Here is a 21,029-nt window from a genome sequence, read left to right as displayed (position 1 = left end):
GGCTGGGATTTTCCATCTGTGACCCCAAAGGGCTCAGCGCCCCCCAAGTGACACAGGAGGGGGGGGGGCGGAGAGAGAGAAGTCAAGAGTTGCTCAGAAAAGGCAGTTTCTTCCTTCCTCTGCCCTCCTCCCCGGATTCTCAAGAAGGCTCCAATCCTGGCTCATTTGACTCCCCAGGGGGAAGCCTCCCTGGCCAATGGGACACCCCAAAGGGGAGGGATCCATGAATCACAGAAGCGCAGAGTTGGAAGGGACCTCCAAGGCCCATCTAGTCTGACCCCCCGAACTGCAGGAATTGCAGCGCAAGAATCCTGGACTAAGAAAGGAGAGCAGAGCTGAGCTTCTCCTCTTCCTCCCGGTGTTAAAACGTCACAGAATAGACCCCAAGGGTCATCCAGTGCACCCCGCAATGCAAAGGGGGAACCAGAGAAGGCCTCTGCCCCACGGCAAGGCCAAATGGTGCAGTAAATTGGAAGCCTGAAAGTGCAAGCACCCCCTCTTTCAAGGCTTCCCCACAAGACACCCCTCCGTTTCCCTCGGTTTCCCCTCGCAAGCAACCACCCCCTGAACTGTTTGAGAGGAAACCAGCCTTGCAAAGAGGGGTGGGGGGTGTTGCTAGAAGGCATCGCTGGGGAGCAGAGGCCCAGCGCCCAACCCCCCCCCCCAAATATGCCCCCCACGAGAGAGGGGTCTAGCAGAGTCAGACTGGGACCCGGGAGGCCAGAGTTCGAATCCCCGCTCAGTCGTGAAGCTCCCTGGGGGTGGCCTGGGGGGCCAGCCCCTGCTTCTCAGCCTGACCTCCTTTGCAAGGTTGTTCTGGGCATTAAATGAGGATATAAATTCAAAAGCAGTACATAAATAGGCAAGATTCCCTTCCTTGCAGGTTGGAGGACAGGTGTAAAGACTAAGAGGGTCTCCCTCCTCGCAGGGTATAAATAATAAAGTACCAGCCACCTCTCAGGGATTCTTCAGCTGCAACTCCTGCCTGGAGGGGGCTGGACTGGGTGGCCTTTGGGGGTCCCTTCCAACTTGGCAACTGCATGGTTCTCTGACTCCGGTGGAGGCAGAAGGGGAGGGCTGAGACTATGACCAGAGGCTCTTTGGACATCGAGAGCCCCCCACTGGTGCCCGGAGCCCTCCAGTGACCCCAAAGAACTTGAAAGGCCCTCCTGCCCCACGACAGGCGCTGGGCTAATTGGCATGGGCAGCCAGAGGCCCCCCAAGCCGGCAGGAGGAGGAGGAGGAGGAGGGCCGGGCGAGGAGAAGCCGCTCTTTGCCCTTCCCTGCGTCTGGCCTGCCCTTCCTGGCCGCCACTCAGGCCCCCTAAGCGGCCCTAATGAGGCGTGGGGAGCCGCCTCTGGGGCAGTGCCAGCCGGGGCAAGCGCTGCGTCATCTTTGTCCTGGCCGGCCGTGGGGGTCCCATCCGGCCAAAGTCAAAGGCACAGCTCCCCCCAAGTCCCCACTGGGGGGGCAGCAGGTTGGGGGAAGGATGGCAGCCCCCCGTCAGTCACAGGGCGGTGGGTCACAGAGGCAGGCAGTCAGAGAATTGTGGAACTGGAAGGGAGTTGGAAGGGAGCCCTGGGGCTCATCTAGTCCACCCCCTTGGCAAGGCCACAGTCCCAGCTCAGGCAATCTGCACCAACCGGAAGGTTCCCATTAAGGCTGGGTTTTTAGAATCTGGGTTCTGCAAACCCTTTCCCCCAGATGGTCTTCACTGGCCCTGACTCATTTTCCGCCATGCCCACTTTGTAGCTGGCAAACTCTCCTGGGCACCAGCAGGTGGAACCTCCTTCTGCAGCTGCAACCCCCCCAAAACCCCCTGCTCCCCTCTTCTGGGCAAGGCTAGCAGGAGTGGGTATTAGCTTAGTTTGGGGGTCACAGCTTGCAATGCAGCAGCTTGGGCTAGATGACCCTGGGGTCCCTTCCGGAACTACGGTCCCATGTGCTCCTTGCGGGATTGAGCAGAAGGACTATCGATGTACGAATGGTGGCTCTAGACAGACCCCCAGACCCCACTTGGCCCAGGACCCTCGTGCCACCCCCCATGCCCTGCCTCTTGGGGTGGGGTCCCCCTCCCCGCTCCCCCAGTTCCAGAGGCGGCCGGCAGACCCCCACCGGGCTGCGCAAAGCTGCATTCTTCCCCTTGACAGGGCGGAATAATTGGGCTGGCGCAGAGCCCTGACCCGCGGCTCAACCTGGGGCCGCCATTGTGAAATCCGGCCCCACAAGCAGCCCCCCGCACTTCCTGCCCCCCCAGCCCAGCCCCCAAATCACCTTCACTGCGGACGGCCGAGTCAGCACGCAGCCGCTTGCACAACACAAGGCGCACACAGCGCAGCCAGGAAAGCGAGGAAGGAGCCACTTGCCAAAGCACAAAACTGAGCCTGAGGGTCGCAGGTTTGAGGCCCACGTTGGGGGTTGGGATAGATGACCCCCAGAGTCCCTTCTAACTCTGCAATGCTATAAATCTAGGACTCCTCGGCCAGAAGCCCTCCAGATCAGGCATGCCCAAAGTCAGCCCTCCAGATGTTTTGGGACTACAACTCCCATCATCCCTAGCTAACAGGACCAGTGGTCAGGGAACTGTAGTCCCAAAACATCTGGAGGGCCAAGTTTGGGAATGTCCGCTCCAGATACTCAGCTGGACTGCAGCTGGAGGGTGCAGAGGCTGATGGGAGTTGTAGTTCAGCCACATCTGGACAAAGTCTGGAAACAAAGCCCCGCCCTACACTTTCAACAGGGGGCTTCAAAAGAAGGGGGCTCATTCTGCCCCTCACACCCAGCAAGCCACCTCCCCAGACTGTATCTACCCCCCAGCAAAGCTCCCCTCCTCATTAAGGAAGCCGCCTTAGTCAGACCATTGGCCTATCTAGACCAGTCATACCTGCACTGGCTGGCAGCAGTCACAGTCTGGGGATATTCCTAGGTCTACCAGGAGATGCTGTCAGGGTTCGAACTCGAGTCCTTCTGCATTCCAGGCAGGTACCCCACAACTGAGACGTGGGGCGTCCCCCATTTGCCTATTGCAAAGGCCCCACCAGCAGAGGAGGCCGGGCAAAGCACACTCAGAGAAGGCCGCTCCCCCCCCCCCGTCCTCCGCCAGGAACACCCCTTCCCTCCCCAAAGCCCTGATTCATCCCTGATGGGAAACACAGAAGTGACTCAGCTCCTCCCGTGCCCTTGGAAACCTCCCCCTCTAAAGCCTATTTGGGGGGGAAGCCACTCTGTCTGGTGGCAGGAGGTTCCAAAGGCTGCGCAAGGAAGCAGCTTTCAAGCAGGGGGGAGAAAGGGGTGGCTGGACCACACCCTGGTTCCTACAGCTCTGCTCAGTCTCAGCCCCCAAAAGTGGTATAAGGCTCAAACCGAAACCCAACACCCTGCCACTCACCCTCCCCATGTCCAATGGCAGGGGGCTCACTCACCTCCTCGCCAAATTCCTGCAGGGTCTCTAGTCCTCAGGAAAGGCAGTGAAGAGGAGGACTTGCCATCCCAAACTCGGCCAGCAAACAGGATACTGGAAAAGAAGACATCCAGGAAGGGGGTGAGCCCCCCTCTTTGTGGGTGCTGCTGGCTCCCCATCCATCTCACCCCCAGAGACACCCCTCCTGGGGACGCCGGTTGCGAGAGGGGATGGGAGCTGCCTCTGAACCTCTCCAAATGTCCAGCACACCTGGGCCCAGACTGAGCCCCCCCACCAGGCCCAGGCGGCTTCCAGAGGGGAAATGCTCGCAAACAGGCGCTCAGAGCGCGCACGACATCGCACAGAGTCACAACGCGGCCCGTGGCACAAAGGACAAGCGCGTCCTTGTCTCTGCTTCCCCTCATGTAATGCATCGGTACAGCAAATTGCGAAATATACGCAGTTTCCTTACGCAGGGGGCAGCTAACCTACGGAACTCACTGCCACAGGAGGCGGGGAGGGCCACCAACTTCGTGCAGGAGGAAAGGGCTATTGGAAGCCACGGTGCTTCTGAATCCCCGTTTCTGGAAGCCCCAGGAGGGCAGAGGGCTCTGGGGCTCCAGTCCCACTTGCAGCATCTAGTTGAGCGCTGTGAGAACAGGAGGCTGGGCTAGAGGAGCCTCTGGCCTGATCCAGCACATGCAATTCTTTTTCTGCTTGTAATTTGAAAACATGCAAAGCTATGCAAAGAAGGCAGAGCAGCAAAACAAAGCCACAGTCAGACGTCAGGAGGACTGATCAGGACAACTCAAAGCTGCGTCTCAAAGACTAGTGGAACAAACTCTGTTGGGGCGGCACAGAATCATGGAAGGGGTCCCCTGAGGGTCATCTAGTCCAACCCCCCCCCCCGCAATGCAGGAATCTCAGCTCCAGCATCCATGACAGGTGGCCTCTGCCTAAAAACCTCAGCTGTCAAACAGCTCTTCTTGCCTTGGGCTCCATTCCAATTCTATGATTCTATCAATGGGAGGCAGATCTTAAACCTTGAGCAAGTCTGTGGGGCAGATCACAGAATCATGGGGCTGTAGAGTTGGAAGAGACCCCAAAGTCCAGCCGCCTGCAGTGCAGGAATCCCAGGCCATTGGGGGCCTCAAAGGTCAATAGAAGCCATCCAGGCATTAGGTAAAGGTAAAGGGACCCCTGCCCATTAGGTCCAGTTGTGGCCGACTCTGGAGTTGTGGCGCTCATCTTGCTTTACTGGCTGAGGGAGCTGGCATACAGCTTCTGGGTCATGTGGCCAGCATGACTAAGACGCTTCTGGTGAACCAGAGCAGTGCACGGAAACGCCGTTTACCTTCCCGCCGGAGTGGTACCTATTTATCTACTTGCACTTTGACGTGCTTTCGAACTGCTAGGTTGGCAGGAGCAGGGACCGAGCAACGGGAGCTCAAACCCGTTGTGGGGATTCGAACCGCCGACCTTCTGATCGGCAAGTCCTAGGCTCTGTGGTTTAACCCACGGCACCACTCGCGTCCCATCCAGGCATTAGGCAGTGTATAAATGAACAAGCAGGAAATGAGAATGCCAGCCCCAAAAATGAGCAGGTAAACAAGCGAGGGACCACAAGGAGCCTCAGGTGAGATGGCCAGGTACCTCACCTGCCACAGTCTGGCCTGACAGGAGCTCCTGGACCGTCTCCAAGGGCAGCCCCACATAGAGAGCACAGAGGTAGTCTAACCTTGGCGTGACAAAGGCAAGGGTGTCTGCGTCCAGGTCTGAGTTTAAGAAGGATTTTAAGTCCTCCCTGGCAGGGGAAACCAAGCAGGTATTGGAGGGATGATCACCAAAGAAGAAGTGCCGTGGGGTAGGAGGGCTGGGAAAAACTTCACACCTGGCAACCAATTTGCCCCTTGGTTTTCAGAGAGTAGATGGGGAGACGAATCTAAAAAGCCCAGGACACAAGATTTCATGGCCCCCTAGCGGCTCTGGTGGCTGCTAATATACCATATTTTTCACTCCATAAGACAAACTTTTTTCCTCCTAAAAAGTAAGGGGAAATGTCTGTGTGTCTTATGGAGTGAATGCGTGGTCCCTGGAGCCGAATTGCCCAGGGGCGAAAAGCAGATCGTGCTATTTTTGTTAGAAAGAGGGAAGGGGGTGTTGAAACAAAGCGGCTGATCAGCTGGTTGGCAAGCGATTGGGAGGGAGATAAGGGACTCTAGAGATAAAGGAGGCTGCCTGGGAGGGGGGAGGGAAAAGCCCATGGATCCTCAGGATTTTTGCATTGGGTCACCCCAAATTCACCATCAGATCACATAGCATGTCTGTGGCCACAGCATGAACCACAAAAATCCCGCACCCACTGTTTTGTGGGGCCGCAATGGCGCAAAGATGTGGTTACAAAGCACCAATCCACATGGATCCACAGGATTTTTGCATTGGGTCACCCGAAATTCACCGTCAAATCACATATCATGTCTGTGGCCACAGCATGAACCACAAAAATTATATATCCACTGTTTTGTTCAGAATATTTTTTTCCTTGTTTTCCTCCTCTAAAAACTAGGTGCGTCTTATGGAGCGAAAAATACGGCATTTAGCGTTAACTCTGGAAGTGTGGACTCAATTCTGACCAAATCAAGCCCCCTAGAGCAAACTGTACATCATTACGACTCCCTCCCCAAATGCCACAGAATCAAGGGATTGTAGAGTTGGAGGGGACCCCAGGGGTCATCTAGTGCAGCCCCCGCAAATCACTCGTGGGGGTTCAAGACCCCTTGGCTCCCCCCCCCCGGGATTGTGGCCTCTGTCTCCTGCTGGCAGCTTCTAGGAGCCACAGGGAAGAACTGAGCACAGGGAAGCCAAGGTGGGCGAATGACCCCAAAGGGGCAGGACGTGCCCCCACCAGATGTGCTTGTTGAATGGTCACTGTAAAATGTGAAGGGTCATTACTGTTTCACAAGTTGTGTATGTCTTTAAGGGCCAGGGCAAATAACGAGACCCAGTCTTGCAGCTGTGAAACATAGCAGGTGCTGCTGACTTGTGTTAATCAAGCTGTGTCAGCAATTGGGTCTAGTATATAAAGAGCGGCACCTAGCTCTCCCATTACCCTGGGGGGTGGGTGGGTCTGGCTTGTTGTTATCTTTAGTGTAAAAGGAGTTTTTTGTTGTTGTTATTAAAACCTTGTTAAAAAGTTATTTTAGGTTCCTGGTTATGCATGGTCTCCCCAGCAAGCTCTCTGCAGCGCTACTATACTGCAAATAGCCAACAGTGCTGCCCCTCCCCTAAGACCCCTAACATCTGGCCACACAGAAACGCAGCAAAGTGCTGCACCCCAAAAACGTCCCACCCTATGGAAAAAAGAAAGGGGGCACAGACCCACAAGTCCATTCCAGGAGGTGATGGCACCCGGTCCAGCCTGGCCCCAGAGAGCCCCATCTGCAAGGGCTGCCCCTTCCCCTGGCTAGGGGTCCCCAGGGCCCCCTTCAAGGAGCCAGGAGGTGCCTTTCTCCCCATTGTTCCACTTCTTATCGTGGCCGGATAAGGCCAGTGTTGTCCTGGATCTCTGGAGTCAGTCAGCACTGGCTCCCTTAATCTCTCCTAATGTTTAACTGAATTCTGCCCTCTCCTAATCAGGACCCACAACTCCCCTTTTTTGCCTGGTCCTTGGAGGGCAGAAGATGAAAAGGTGTCTCCAAGGACATGTGGAAGGACCCCTCTGAATCAGGCATTGCGAGAGCTCAGCCACGGAACCAGATTTCAAAACACCGGAGCAAACAAACCCCAGAAATAAATGGGCGAAGGCTTCGGAGCATGCACAGAGTGCAGCTCTCTCCCCACTCCTCCAGGCATTGGCTTGCAGAAGTCATTCTGTTCTCCTTGTCTTCCTTTAGCACATTTTTGACCCCCTGGTCACCCAAGGGTTAACCCCTTCCCTACATGGTCTCCTGCGACAAATGTATTTAAACCACTTCTGGCTGTTGGTCTCATTGATTTTACCAATGTGCTCTTCAAAGCCCTTTTATTTTTTAGCATCCTTTACTATCTACTTTAACTTTCTTCTTTGGCCAAAGTTTGTGCTCCTTTTCGTTCTCTTCATTCAGACAGAACTTGCATTTTTCAAAAGAAGCCTTCGGGTCTCCAACGACTTCTCCAACTCCTGATCATTTTGGAGAGATTTAACCCTCCATTCTTTGCCTTTCTACTTCCTTTCCATATTATCAATGATGATGATGATAAAAGTTTGCATGTTGCCCTTCACCCTACGATCCCAGAGTGGTTCACAACAGAAAAATGCAAAATGAGGACAAAATACATTATGCATGTCAAAGGATGCACTTTAGAGCATTTCCACCTCCAGACTCCAGCAAAGTCCCAGAATGCTGCTCCTACAGACCTGCTCTTACAGACCTGCTGCGCAATGTCTGGTTTTCCACATCGTGATACACCATGAGCCATACATCACGCTATACCAATATATGTATCGCAATGTCTGGAATAAGGGTGGAGTTAGGGAGAGGCGGTGGCAGGCGCCACGGTTTCCCTCCCATTGTAATTTCAGCACAGGGCGTACAAAAATCATGATTTGCAATATATTGCCAGGTCAAAAATTATGAAACCAAAATCACGATATGGACTTGAATGTGGTTTTCGATGATATATTGAGATATTGCCCAGTCCTAACTTGCATAAAAGAAGCCAAAAGAGCTTCAACCATATCACTGCCTCACCACCAGGCCTTTACTAAGGTTGCCAACTTGATGCCCTCCGTAGGGGGTTGAACTAAAACTCCCATCGCTGACCAATAGCCTCATTGTGACGAAGTTTCCTCTTTGGAAGTCAAATGGGACCGTGTTGGATTTTCTGGGCAATTGGCCAGTTAAATGCATATTTAACTTAACAGCACGGTGGCTGCTGCTCCCAAGTGGTTGGGCAACTGTGCCATCTCGTGCCAGGTTTTGGGTGCCACTCAAGGTTCAGTCTAGGGGTGCCCTCCTGGTCAATTCCACCACCCACAACGAATTTGGCCCTTTGGGGAATTCTAGCTTGCTGGACTCAGTGCTGTGTCTGACGTCCAGAGCGAAACCGCCTCCGATATGCCGCTCTCTGTCCTTCCTAGAGTTCGCAGCCAGAGATAACCGCCAGGTTTCCGAGATATTCACTGCACCAAAGCCGTCCTCTAAGACTAAGCGCTCCACTTTGCCCCTCTTCTCAGAGGCTTCCAGCGCTGGCACAGAAACACTTGCAGCCAATCTCTCCCAAGCGCCTTTGGGGAAGATGGAAGAGCTGCTAGGCTGCGCACAGGTGGCTGGCGGCAAAATGTTTTGCACCTGGCAAGGGCGGTTTGCAGAATGTTCAGCTCAGAATTCCGCAGAGAGGGAAGGAGGACTTTCTGTGGGGCGGAAGTGTACACGGGGGAGTCTTTCCTTCCAGATTTCGGAGGGATATCTACCTCGACGGTCTTGCCAGACTTTCGATCTGAGGACAGGACGTCCTGCACCAGGCGAGGGGCTGGACCAGATAATTATTCCGCAAGATTAATTATATATTGTATTTTTAATTAGCGTTGTTATGCTTGCAAACCGCTCCGGGAATATTTATTGATGGGTGGCTAGATAAATTTGATTAGCGACAATAAATAACCCTGTTCCTGATATGGAGGCTGGATCCGGCCCATTGAGCGCTGGCATTCCTCCCCTCCCACCAGTGCCAGAATTAGACCAGAAAAAACCCTGGGAGCCACTAGGAGGTTTTCCAAGTGGGGGCCTGTTGTTTGGGGAGGGTGGTCGCAGCTGCGGAAGGAAAGGCTAAACCTCCCCAAGCGATGCGATACCCCCAGTGCCCAAAATGTCCCTGTGCTGCCATTAGGTTCATAGAATCACAGAACGGAAGAGTTGGAAGGGATCCAAGAGGTCACGTGGTCCAAGGCCAGGCAGGGCAGCTATGGCAGCGCAAAGGCACAGGAGTGTCAAGAATGAACGGGTGAGGCAGAGACACAACACGTGTCTGAATGCCTGCCTCTTTGCAACTATTTGTATGCCTGTGTGTGGATGCATGTGTTTTTTGGGGGGGTCTCTGCCCACTAGTGGCTCCGGCCACACCCCTTACATTTGGCCCCATAACCTTGGCCAGGGGTCAGCAACCTTTTCCAGCCGTGGGCCGGTCCACTGTCTCTCAGACCTTGTGGGGGGCTGGACTATATTTTGGGAGAAATACCGGGCCAGATTGAGAAGGCGATTGGGCCGGATCTGGCCCACGGACCTTAGTTTGCCTCCCCGTATCTTTACCCATAGGAACTATTAAAAGAAAACCTTTACAGAAAATTAAAGCTTAGATCAGGGATCAGCAAACTTTTTCAGCAGGGGGCTGGTCCACTGTCCCTCAGACCTTGTGGAGGAGTGAACTATATTTTGAAAAATAACAATGAATGAATTCCTATGCCCCACAAAGAACCCAGAGATGGATTTCAAAGAAAAGGACACATTCTACTCATGTAAAAACACGCTGATTCCCGGACCATCCGTGGGCCAGATTGAGAAGGCGATTGGGCCGCATCCGGCCCCCGGGCCTTAGGTTGGCCATCAGGGAATGAGGCCTCAGGCTGACAAAAGCCCCCCCCCCCCACTTTTCAGCTCTGAATCAAGAAGAGGCGGAAACTCTGAACCAAAGAAAGATGCGTCATGTCAGGAAATGAGTGATATGCAAAACTTGTGGGCTGAAAGAGGATGAGACAAATTCATGGAGAAGGAGGGGGGCTCTCCATGGCGCTCCTGAACCCCCCTTTCTGGAAACCCCAGGAGGGCAGAGAGCGCTTGTGCTCAGATCCCACTTGCTGGTTCCCCACACACATCTGGTTGGCGACTTGGAGGAAAGGCTGCTGGCCCAGATGGGCCTCCTCTGGCCTCATCCAGCACCAGCCAAGCCCTTCTGGTGCGCTTGTTACTCACTGGGGAAACCCCACAACCCTCAGCCACGAGTGGGACTCCAGAGGCAGGTCTTCGAACTTGCCTTCCAGCTCAAGTTGGAAGGGCCCACAGAAGTGATGGAAGCAGGCCGACCTCTGCTCATGTGCAGAGTGCCTTTTGCTTCACAGGGGCCTCTGGGATTCGCATCATCATTAGGGGAAGGATGTGCCAGACTTGGCCCAACTCTTTGCTCCAAGGACTGGCAATGGGCCCCCTGCCTCCCAATTTGCCTAACCCTCTTTGAAACCCAACCAGGTTGGTGGTCATGACTGCCTCCTGTGGCAGGGAGTTCCACAGTTCAACTCAGCACCACGTGAAGGTCTTTCTTGTACCTTTCCTGAATCTTCCAACCTTCAACCTCATGCAGTGTTAGAAACTCCGATATACAAGCTCAGCGCCAAAGGACACCTTGAACCTCGGCTGCAGTCGCCACAACGGGATGTCTATTCTCCAGGGGGCTGGACTGGATGACCCTTGGGGTCCCTTCTAAGATTCCATTGCCCTATGCTCTCAGCTACGTTGCCTGACTGCCGCTTGCTCCTCCAACAGTCTCCTTGTCCCAGGAGGCAAGACGGAGAAACACACACAGTGGGATTGGAAATGGCATTAGCTATGGACTAAGGCAGAGGTTTTTAAACGGCGGTCACCAACCTGATGCCCAGAAATCTCCAGGAATTTGCACCTGGACCAGCGCCAGCAGCAAAACGCGCCAGGCAGATGTCTAACACTGCAGGGGATCCCCCTGAATTCTAGTGTTACGAGAGAGGAAGAAAAGCTTTATAAACTTCTATCCCATTGCCTCCTTTTCTCTCAACTCAAAAGTTTGTTGCAGGCCTTCCTCACAGGGGCGTCGCTCCATCCCCTGGACCATTTTGCTCTGAACCCTTCCCAGTTCTACGGATCAGGACCAGCACCTGACAGCGCCATCCTCCATTCAGGACCAGCCGCTGACTCTCCTCTTCTGCGGAAAACCAGCTGACCGGCACATCTTTGCAGGCCTGGGCTGGCTGGCTTCCCTCTCACAAAGGCCGCAGGCCCTTCCCCTCCCTCCCACAAACCGCCCCACCTCCGGCCCCACAAGCCGGACTTCAAAACCAGACCGGTGCGGCAGATGCAACCCAGCCAGCCGCACAACCCATCATTAGGGGCCGGCAAGAGACTCCAGCGGTCGGACCGGGAAGAACGCAGGACAGGCGAGGGAGAAGCGGAGACAGAGGACCAGGGCCCAGCTAGCTCAGAACTGTCAACACTGACGGGCAGCAGCAGCGCTTTGGGTTTGGTCTTTCTTAGCTCTCCCTGAAGATGCTGGCAGGGACGGAACAGGGGTCCTTCTCCACGCAGAGCTTTTTGATACAATTTATAGGCCGTTGTTTCTACGGAAAATGCTACTGTTTCTAAGCAAAGTTGCAAAAGAGTTATAATCCGTTTAAATTAACTAAACATCTGAAAAGCGTCCACTGAGTGCCTGGTTCAACGGGGGGGGGGGGGACTGCTGGGTCTCAGCTGGGGGGCAGAGCCACAGAATTGGGCCAGAGGACCGAGAGCCCATCCTGCAGGAGCTCCACCGAAGATGCTCTGCCCAGGGTTCAAAATCTGCCCGGCACATTTTGCACCTGGCTATTGGCCACTTGCAACCAAGCGAAGATGCCTGGGAGCCAGGATGGGGCCTGACATCTCAGCCACCTGGGGATCCTTGGATCAGGACTGTTTTCACACACTAAGACCCCGTCCTGCAGAATTCTATCTGTGATATTTTATCTGCACAATCGGAATGAACTTCTGTAACCAAAATGCCTTTTCTGGGCAGCCTGAGGCAGGAGCAGTGAACAATGTTATAATGAATTGCTGGCGCTTGTCTTCACTCCCCCCTCACCCTGCTCACATATGTGAAGAATCTGCCGACATTATGAATGGTCACCATTAAGAAAAATTATATATATATATATATATATATATATATATATATATATATATATATATTTGCTTTCGTAGATTTTCACGGGTACAGGAATGCAGGTTTTGGTGTCTTCGGGTGTCTTCCCGTGTAAGAGTTGGGGTGTCTAGGCGACGTTTCGACGAGGTCTCACTCGTCATCTTCAGGCTGGTGCTTTCGGCTTCTTGTTCTCCAGTAACAAGAAGCCGAAAGCACCAGCCTGAAGATGACGAGTGAGACCTCGTCGAAACGTCGCCTAGACACCCCAACTCTTACACGGGAAGACACCCGAAGACACCAAAACCTGCATATATATATATATATATATATATATATATATATATATATATATATATTCTTATCAATCACAGTCAGTCCATCATTTGAAAAATAAGACTTCAGAGGTGTCCGGCCCCCAAATGGCAACTGGACATTTCGTTTTGGTGCCTGCAGCCTCGGTTTCAGGAGCCCTTTGGCCCCCAGCTTATACACCTGAGTTTCTAACACTGGCTAGACCATTGAACTACAGCCTGCTCCCCCCTCCCAGCTTCCGCTAACACTGAGGCCAAGCCAGGGACGGAATCTCGGCTTCCCCCCTCTCTGTGCCTGCTCCTGGTCCAGGGGGCACCCCCAGGATTCCCACAGGGAGGGGGCAACTGGAGGGGCGGGACGCCAGCTGTACAACCTCCTGGTCAAGATGCTCTGCCCAGCAGCCCCTCCCAAGGCAGTGGAAGAGAGGAGCAGCCCTTGCAAGGACACCCCCCATGTCTTCTTCCAGAATGCTGCTCTTTTGTTGCTGCTTTATTCATTTTCAGGGCAATCATTTCTACCCAGCTTCAATAACCAAAGAAACAGAAGCAGCCTCCCTGTTGCTTTAAGAACATATTATTATTGTTATTATTAGTACCCTGCCCATCTGGCTGGGTCTCCCCAGCCACTCTGGGCAGCTTCCAGACACTGAGGTCCAGCGCCGAGGGCCTTCTGGCGGTTCCCTCCCTGCGAGAAGCAAAGCTACAGGGAACCAGGCAGAGGGCCTTCTTGGTGGTGGCGCCCGCCCTGTGGAACGCCCTCCCACCGGATGTCAAAGAGAAAAACAACTACCAGATTTTTAGAAGACATCCGAAGGCAGCCCTGTTTAGGGAAGCTTTTGATGTTTAACAGACCACTGTATTTTAATACTTTGTTGGAAGCCGCCCAGAGTGGCTGGGGAAACCCAGCCAGATGGGCGGGGTATAAATAATAAATTATTATTATTATTATTATTATTATTATTATTATTATTATTATTATTATTTGGCTGTGGAGCGACTCTCTCAAAAGACGCTCTCTCCTTCCTTGGAGGTTTTTAAGCAGGGATTCTTTGGCTGCGGCTCCAGAATTGAAGGAGTTGAACTAGATGGCCCTTGGGGGTCCCCTTCCATCGCTTACAAATCGGACGGTTCCATAAGCGGCCGCCCGGCCCCCTCCCGAGATGGCAGGCCCTTCCCCCTGAGCGTGAGAAAGCAGAGATGAGGATCTCGCCAAGGAAGCCCCGAAAGGTTCTCCTCGGCTGCTTCCCAGGTGGGTGGGGCAGCACCTGCAATTACGCAGCCCTGGACCTGTTCACCCAGCCCCCCCCCCTGGGGAGCGCAAGGAGCCGAGAACAAAACCCACTAATTACTCCGAAACAATGAGCCTCAGGAACTCTGCTGACAGCCACTGCCGGCCTGTTTCACCGCAGAGGGAAATCTAGCTGCCAAGCCGGGACTCTTCCAGCCAGGACAAGCCCCTCTGGCCTCTTGGCTGCTGGCCACCCGGGCTCTGCTCTGCCTCCACAGATACACTGGTACCTCTACTTATGAACTTAATTCTTTCTGGAGGTCCGTTCTTAACATGAAACTGTTCTTGATAAGAGGCATCTTTTTGCTAATGGGGCCTCTTGCTGCCGCTGTGCCGCCGGCACACGATTTCCGTTCTCATCCTGGGGCAAAGTTTTCAGCTCGAGGTAACTCTTCCAGGTTAGCAGAGTTTGTAACCTGAGGCGTTCGTAACCCGAGGCATTCGTAACTCAAGGTACCATTGTTCCCCTGAATATGGGCTGCTGGAAACCCCAGGAGGGGAGAGTTGCTCTTGTGCTCAGATCCTGGCTTGCCGATTTCCCAGAGAGGCCTTGTGAGAACAGGAGAACTGGACCCAGACACATCAGCTGGGCACCAAACGGCTCCTTAAACCAATGCTGCTGTCGCCAAAACAGAAGGTCTAGTTCTGGTTGCCATTTGGGGGCCCTAAAGTCCTCTTTGGGGTGCCACGTCCTTCATACTGCCAGCCTGCACCTGTCTCTTCTTTCTCCTAATAGGATGCCAACTGCTCTGGGGGCCATTTTGGCCAAAGAGCCCAAACACGGCAAATAGGCAAATGAAGGAAGGTGCTTTGGCATTAAAGAGGACACGGGGGCAAGTTGATAGAGGAGGAGAAGGCTGTCGATGGTTGCCAGCAGTGTTGGAAACTCAGATGTATAAGCTAGGGGCCAAAGGGCTCCTTAAACTGAGGCTGAAGTTGCCAAAATGGAACGTCTAGTTGCCATTTTGGGGCCGGACAGCTCTGAAGTATTATTTTTCAAATTTTGGACTGACTGTGATTGATTCTCAGGGAAACATCTGGCTAGTTCAGAGGACAACCTTGAGATGGGTTAAGAATTTTGAAAACTTAAAGAAGGAATGTCCCTGGATCCAGGGACAGTCTACTGATACAGTGGTTACAGAAGCTTCAGACTCCGCTAACCCAGAAGTAAGAACTTTGCTTCAGGATGAGAACAGAAATTGTGCTCCGGCGGCGCGGTAGCAGCGGGACGCCCCATTAGCTAAAGTGGTGCTTCAGGTTAAGAACAGTTTCAGGTTAAGAACGGACCTCCGGAACGAATTAAGTACTTAACCCGAGGTACCACTGTATATCAACCAGTTCCAACCTCTTTTTCTTAATGGTGACGCAGACCATTCATATCACACGAATATTCTTCACAATTGTGAAATGGGGGAAGCAGAGGCAAGCGGCAGCTCTCAGTTAAAATTGTTTGCTGCTCCGGCTCAGACTTCACAGAAAAAGCATTTTGGTTCCAGAATTCATTCCGATGGTGTAGATGAAATATAACAGAGAGAATTCTACGGGAGTGTCAGCCCAGGAAACATTTCTGCATTACAGAACCGTCCAACTCTATGATTCTATGGTTCTGTGACCAAGGATACACGAGGGTCCAAATCTGCCCACTCAGCCCGGAAGGGTGACCTTGGGGGCCGGTCGCTCAGTCTCAGCCCAACATGGGGTGGTTGTGGGAATTAAACGAGGAGGGAGAGGAGAAGCACGTACGCTACTTTGGGCTCCGTGGAGAAAGGGGGGAGACAGAAATGCAGCAGGAAAACACACACGCCTGAAGGCCTGCCTTCTCAAGAAACAAACAACGGAGCCTGCAAACCAGGCGGCCTGATGTGGCAGACCCCAAGGCTCTCCCACCTGAGGAGGGGCAAAGATCTGCCTCGCTGCTGGGCTTGGAGAAGGGTTTGGCACCAACTTGATTTCCCAGCCAGCCTCTGCTTGGTTCTGTCCTGTCTCTGGTTCTGGTTTGGTGCCCTTTCTGCTCTTCCTCGCCTCTCTCTCTCTCTCTCTCTCTCTCTCTCTCTCTCTCTCTCTCGGCTTCAACTGGGGTTTTGGCTGCTGCCCCTTCTGAGTGTGGGAAAAGCAGGTAATGAACTCAGGAGGTGCCGGAAAGGGCAGAATTGAGTGGAAACGGAAGGGCAGCTTCGTTTCTGAAACAATGGACGGGGCTCTGCCAACGGCATCTGCCAAGAGGCCGCCACTCTGCACATGCTTAGAGGCACCCACAAAAATGAAGAATTGTAGCCCAACCCCCTGCAATGCAGGAATCGCAGCTGAAGAATCCCCAGCAGACCATAGCTGTCAACGTTTTCCTTTTTAAAAGGGAAATTCCCTTATTCTGAATAGGATTCCTCACAAGAAAAGGGAAAAGTTGACAGCTATGCACCAGACGCCCATCCAAACTCTGCTTGAAACCTCCTGTGAATCACAGAATTGTAAGGGACCCCCAGGCACCATCTAGTCCAACCCCTGCAATGCAGTCCCCAGTGGAGTGAGGAGAAGAGAATGGCAGGCCCAAAGGCAGCAGCAGCAGAGTGGGGTGTCCACACAAGCCAGGATGCGGCCATGGAAGGAGCTCTGGGTCAGAGGAGGAAGGGCCAAGGGGCTGCCCGCAGGCGGAAACCAGGAGGGATGATGGTGATGGGAACTGCAGGCCAGGAACACTCAGAAGTGCCAGGCTGCCAACCCAGAGTCTGGCCTGACCAGAGGCCCAGCCACCTTCCTTGCTCCTGGTTTCATGTCCACAAATGAAAGGAAAAGCAGAGAGCAGTTGGGTCTTCCGGACTGGTGTCATGGGATGTGGCAGCCGCCTCAAATGCAAGAGCAGCTGGATCAGGCCAGTCGCCCACCTAGTTTAGCCTCCTGGTCTCACAGGGGCCAATGAGATGCCCTTATTGGGAAACCACGAGCAGGATCCGAACGCCAGAGCAACTCTCCCGCAACTGGGATTCAGGGGCACTCAGCCACCCCCACCATCAATTGTCCTAACCCTCTTTGAGAGCCATCCAAGCTGATGGTCATCACTGTGGGAGGGAGTTCCACAGGCCAGTTATCTGCTGTGTGAAGACAGACTTTCTTTCGTCCTTCCTGAACCTTCCCCTATCAGGAGCAAAAGGTGAGCGCTGCCTGAGCTGAGGTGCTGGCGCTGCCCAGCGCCCAGACAGACCCAGGGCAGGGACCCAGGAACCCCTCCCTCTCGCCCCCAAGAGGGGTGCCGCCTGAAGAGGCTGGCACGGCTTGCAAGGCAATGCAGGCCCTCCAGGGAGGCGGGAGGGAGTGCCAGGAATGGGCCACCCCTGGAGAATTCCTCCCTGGTGAGGATGTGGGCTGCAGGCTGGATCTTTCCTTCCTGGGAATGCAGTGCCCCCCCCCAGCTCCAAGGTTATGCAACGGCGAGCAGCACCTTCCTAGCGGGCGCCCAGCCCTGCCCAGAAAGCGAGGGAAGGTGTTGGCATCACCCGCGCCCACAGCAAGGTGTGTCCCTGGCGGCTCCATCCCATCCAGAAACATCTGCATCCCTCCTGCTCAGGGAAATGGCTCCTGGCAAATCCCCCCCCCCCTGCGCGCCCGGCCTCCAGGCTTCCGGGTGCCCCCGCAGCGCCTGCCCCAGATGCCCTCTGCCCGCGGTGCCCGGGGCCTGGATTCAGACCCTGCCCCACGGCGGGTGGCTCGCCTGGCCTTTGGGGTGGACCCCGGGCAGACCTCTGCATGGCGGGCTGAGCAAGGGAAAGGGAGACACCCCCCCCGCCGCCCAGGTTGCCACGGCAGAGCGCAATGCGCGAAGCTGGAGCCGGCGCTCTCCAAAAGCGAGTCCCGCCTGCGGGGAATCTCCCAGCAAAGGCACCTGGCGGAGCGCAAGTCCTGGACGGGGGGCTGGACGGGGGCTCCTCAGCCGGTTCTCCCCAGAGAGGGCGCTCCCTCGCTTCTCCGCCAAGCGCGTGCCTCTGAGCACACGCAGAGCGCGCCTGCCTCGGAGCAGGAGGGAGCCCAGGCGCGGCCCCGGGAGGCCCGTCCGCCCCCCCTCCTCCTGGGCCACCCCACCCCAGTCCGCCCCCGGCTCGTCTCCCGGCCCCGGGAGGCTCCAGCTCCGGCCCGCCGGTGCCTCTCGCGCGCTCCTTCTCCTCCCGCGCCGCCGCCGCTGCCTCGCGCGCGCGCGCCCGTCACTCACCCGCTCCAAGAGCCCCGGCAGCAGCAGCAGCCTCAGGCGCGCGCCCGCCAGCCCGGCCCCTCCAGCTCCGAGGAAGCAACCTCGGCTCGCCAAGCAGGGGGGGACGCATGCGCAGCTGGACCCTGCGCGCTCCCGACGCCGCCACGTGCACGGCAGGAAAGCCCCCGCCCCCTGAGAGGAGAACCGGGGCCCCGCCCAGGCGGAGAAAGAGGCGGACAGATGGGCGGCAGAGACCCCCAGTGTCGGAGGAAGGCAAAAGGCGCGCGCGGGATGCCTGCTTTGCGCGCAAGAACCGCCGGAGCGCGCGGATCCAGGGGGGAGCTCCGCGCGCCCCGCAGCCGGCGCTGGGACTGGAGGAAGCCTGGCTGCTGGCCAGAGACAGCCTCCGCCTCCGCCAGGAATTTGTGCAATCCTCTTTCCGCAGGATCCTAGAGTTGTAGAGGTGGGAGGGATCTCGTCCAGCCCCGCGCAACGCAGCCGTCCGGGCTGGTGGCCATCCCGGCCTCCATAGTCTAAGCAGGCGCGGGGGGGAGAAGAACTTCCTTTGACCTTCCTGGGATGCTCACAAGTTCCAGCGCGATGAGGAAGGGAGAAAACCTCTCCTCTTTCCCCTTTCTTCCATGCCAGGTGGAACTGGATCTCCACTTCCATCCCGTCCCAGCTCAGAGGCAGCAGGCGAGGCTTGACGCGCGGGGGAGATCCCGGCAAGAAGGAGGGGCCGGTGCCTTCCCCGAGGAGGCAGCCAGAGTTTGCAAGGTGCCTCGTTGTGAAATGTGCTTCCCCTTGACCTGAAACCCACAAGAGGCTGAGTCACCAGTGGAATAAAGGTTGGCTTATTCCCCGAAGCTGCAGATCCCACGGGACAGGCGCACCTCGAAGGAGGGAGCGAGAGAAGGAGAAGGGAGTGTGGCACTAAAGAGAAAGAGGGAAAGGGAAGGTTTCCTCTGTCCTGAAGCAGAGCAGTTACAAATGAATAACATATGAAGGAGAGAAAAGAATAGTAATCTAAACAATCACAACAGGTGCAGAGCCGTCCCTCCAAAGAGGAAAATATAACAGAAGCAGCCCCAGTTGTGGTTCTCTGAATGCACAATAGCCAGATGAAAGTATCATTCATAGACTTGTAGAATAAGGTTACCAGACGTCCCCGTTTCCCAGGGACAGTCCCAGGATTTACAAATCAGTCCCCATACAAAACCCATTGAAGTTGAAAAGTGTCCCTGGATTCATTGAAAAAAATCTGGCAACTTTTTACTCGGCTTGATGGGAAAGGAGATTAAGGCAAAAGATCAAAGACTGTTTATGTACACCACAGGTGCTGCAAGGACTTTGCTGGCCCCAAACTGGAAATTAAAGGAAGTTCCTAAGATTGCGGAATGCCAGACGAAAGTGATTGACTATGTGGAATTAGCCAAACTGACGGGAAGAATTTGGGATCAGGACAATCAGAGATTCCAAGAAAATTGGAGTAAATTTATTGTATATTTAAAAGATAGCTGTACAAATTTAAGGACACTAGCAGGACTGAAGTAACTCCTACAATGTAGATGAAAAAAGTGAAAAGATAAAATACGTAAATGGATGTGATATGGGATACCAGCTGAAGAGAGGGAGGGAAGTCACAAGCTTGGCAGAGCTAAAATGGTTTTGTGTTGATTAAAGTATTGTAAGAAAGAATATGTAAAGTGTTAGCGGAAATTCAAGGGTCCTCTTGGGCAAATGAAGACACCGACCAGAGCAAGTCAGAGCAAAACAGCAGCCAGTAGGCTCGGTCTTTATTTTGAAGGACTGTCGCGACAGGACTCCCACCGCCCACAAGGTGAAGCAAAATGGAAGCCCCGAACAATGGGAGACCCTAACTTTTATTGACCACTAATCCCCTTGACTACACCCCCAGAATTACATCATATATACATCATGATTTTATTAAAGGACAGGAGGAGTCAAGGAGGAGCTTCCCAGGTAATCCGAGTATCCTGACACCTGGCGGAGACCACCTCTCCCCCTCCCCACATGAGTCATTTCCGAAAACAAAGGAATGGGCGAAGTTTCCCTGCCCCCTGAGGGGGATCCGGTCGGGGTCCTTTGTTGGAGTCCGTATTGAATACACTACCGTATGCAGTTTATTGTGTTCTTGATAGCTTTTCGTCTGAGCCCTTCCCGATGGTTATCAAGGCAGCCCCGCCATCCGGAGAAGGGCCGCTGTGTACGTGACTGCACGGTTCAAGGCTTATGGCCGATCAATCCCAGCTCACCCCCCTTTGATAGTTCTTGTAATATGCAGTGAAATAAAAGTGGTCCGGTGAAAATCCATTGTACGGCTGATTTTTGGTGAATTTATAAAGAATATAGTCACTGAAGTTCAAAGTACTTTCCTCTTTCGGAAACAACTTGCAACATTTTGATTAGATCAGTCATGGTTCATTGAACTCGGAAACAATGAATCGGGAGCTGTCAAAGGTGAGGGAACAGACGCTCGCGGCCTGCAGTACCAGCGTGGCCGCCGCAAGGGGCGCTGTCCGATAATGCTGATTGGCTGAGGCGGCCGCCGATTGACAGCAGATCTCGGCCGCCCGGTCTACTCACAATAAGGATAGGCGTTCGCGGAGTGCTGTGGTGTGAAGCTGTCAAGCCGGCGCTTCCTTATTTACGGAAGGCCTTTAAGGGATGGCCCTCTAAAGGGACACCTCTGGGCTGGGGAGGGAAGATGCGTGTACGTGTGAGTGTGGTGCTTGTGCGAACACGTGTTAGTGTGGGGGGGGGGGCGATTTCCGGCGACAGTTCCCCCCTTCGGAGATAAGATTGCGAAGGTAGGAAAACCGCGCAATCCTTCTCTCCGCACAAATCAATAGAAATCTGACATGCCGTACCTAGAGTCCTGGTTCTGGAAGTCCTGCAAGGGTCCCATTTCGATGGGAGTCGGTGAAATTCCTG

At 54.4% G+C, this 21,029-nt stretch overlaps 1 protein-coding gene across 5 annotated transcripts in view; it reads right to left on the bottom strand.

The window, feature by feature from the left end:
• Window positions 1-18,235, bottom strand: part of SLC4A2 (solute carrier family 4 member 2) — a 58,408-nt gene extending 40,173 nt beyond the window's left edge. For 2 of the 5 annotated variants that reach the window (XM_083466633.1, XM_083466634.1), the window contains exons 1-2: window positions 18,096-18,201; window positions 3,423-3,514 (exon numbers count right to left, since the gene is read on the bottom strand). The gene's annotated coding sequence lies outside the window, so the exon portion shown is untranslated. Of the gene's footprint in view, window positions 1-2,884; window positions 2,997-3,422; window positions 3,515-18,095 lie in introns of those variants that run through there. The other 3 variants (XM_083466627.1, XM_083466628.1, XM_083466631.1) reach the window with 3 other exon arrangements.
• Window positions 18,236-21,029: the final 2,794 nt, after the last annotated feature.

This window comes from Podarcis liolepis (genome assembly GCF_965112155.1).
Source record: "Podarcis liolepis genome assembly, chromosome: 12".
In the NCBI taxonomy this organism is placed as follows: domain Eukaryota; kingdom Metazoa; phylum Chordata; class Lepidosauria; order Squamata; family Lacertidae; genus Podarcis; species Podarcis liolepis.
This window is presented reverse-complemented; position numbering and strand designations above follow the sequence as displayed.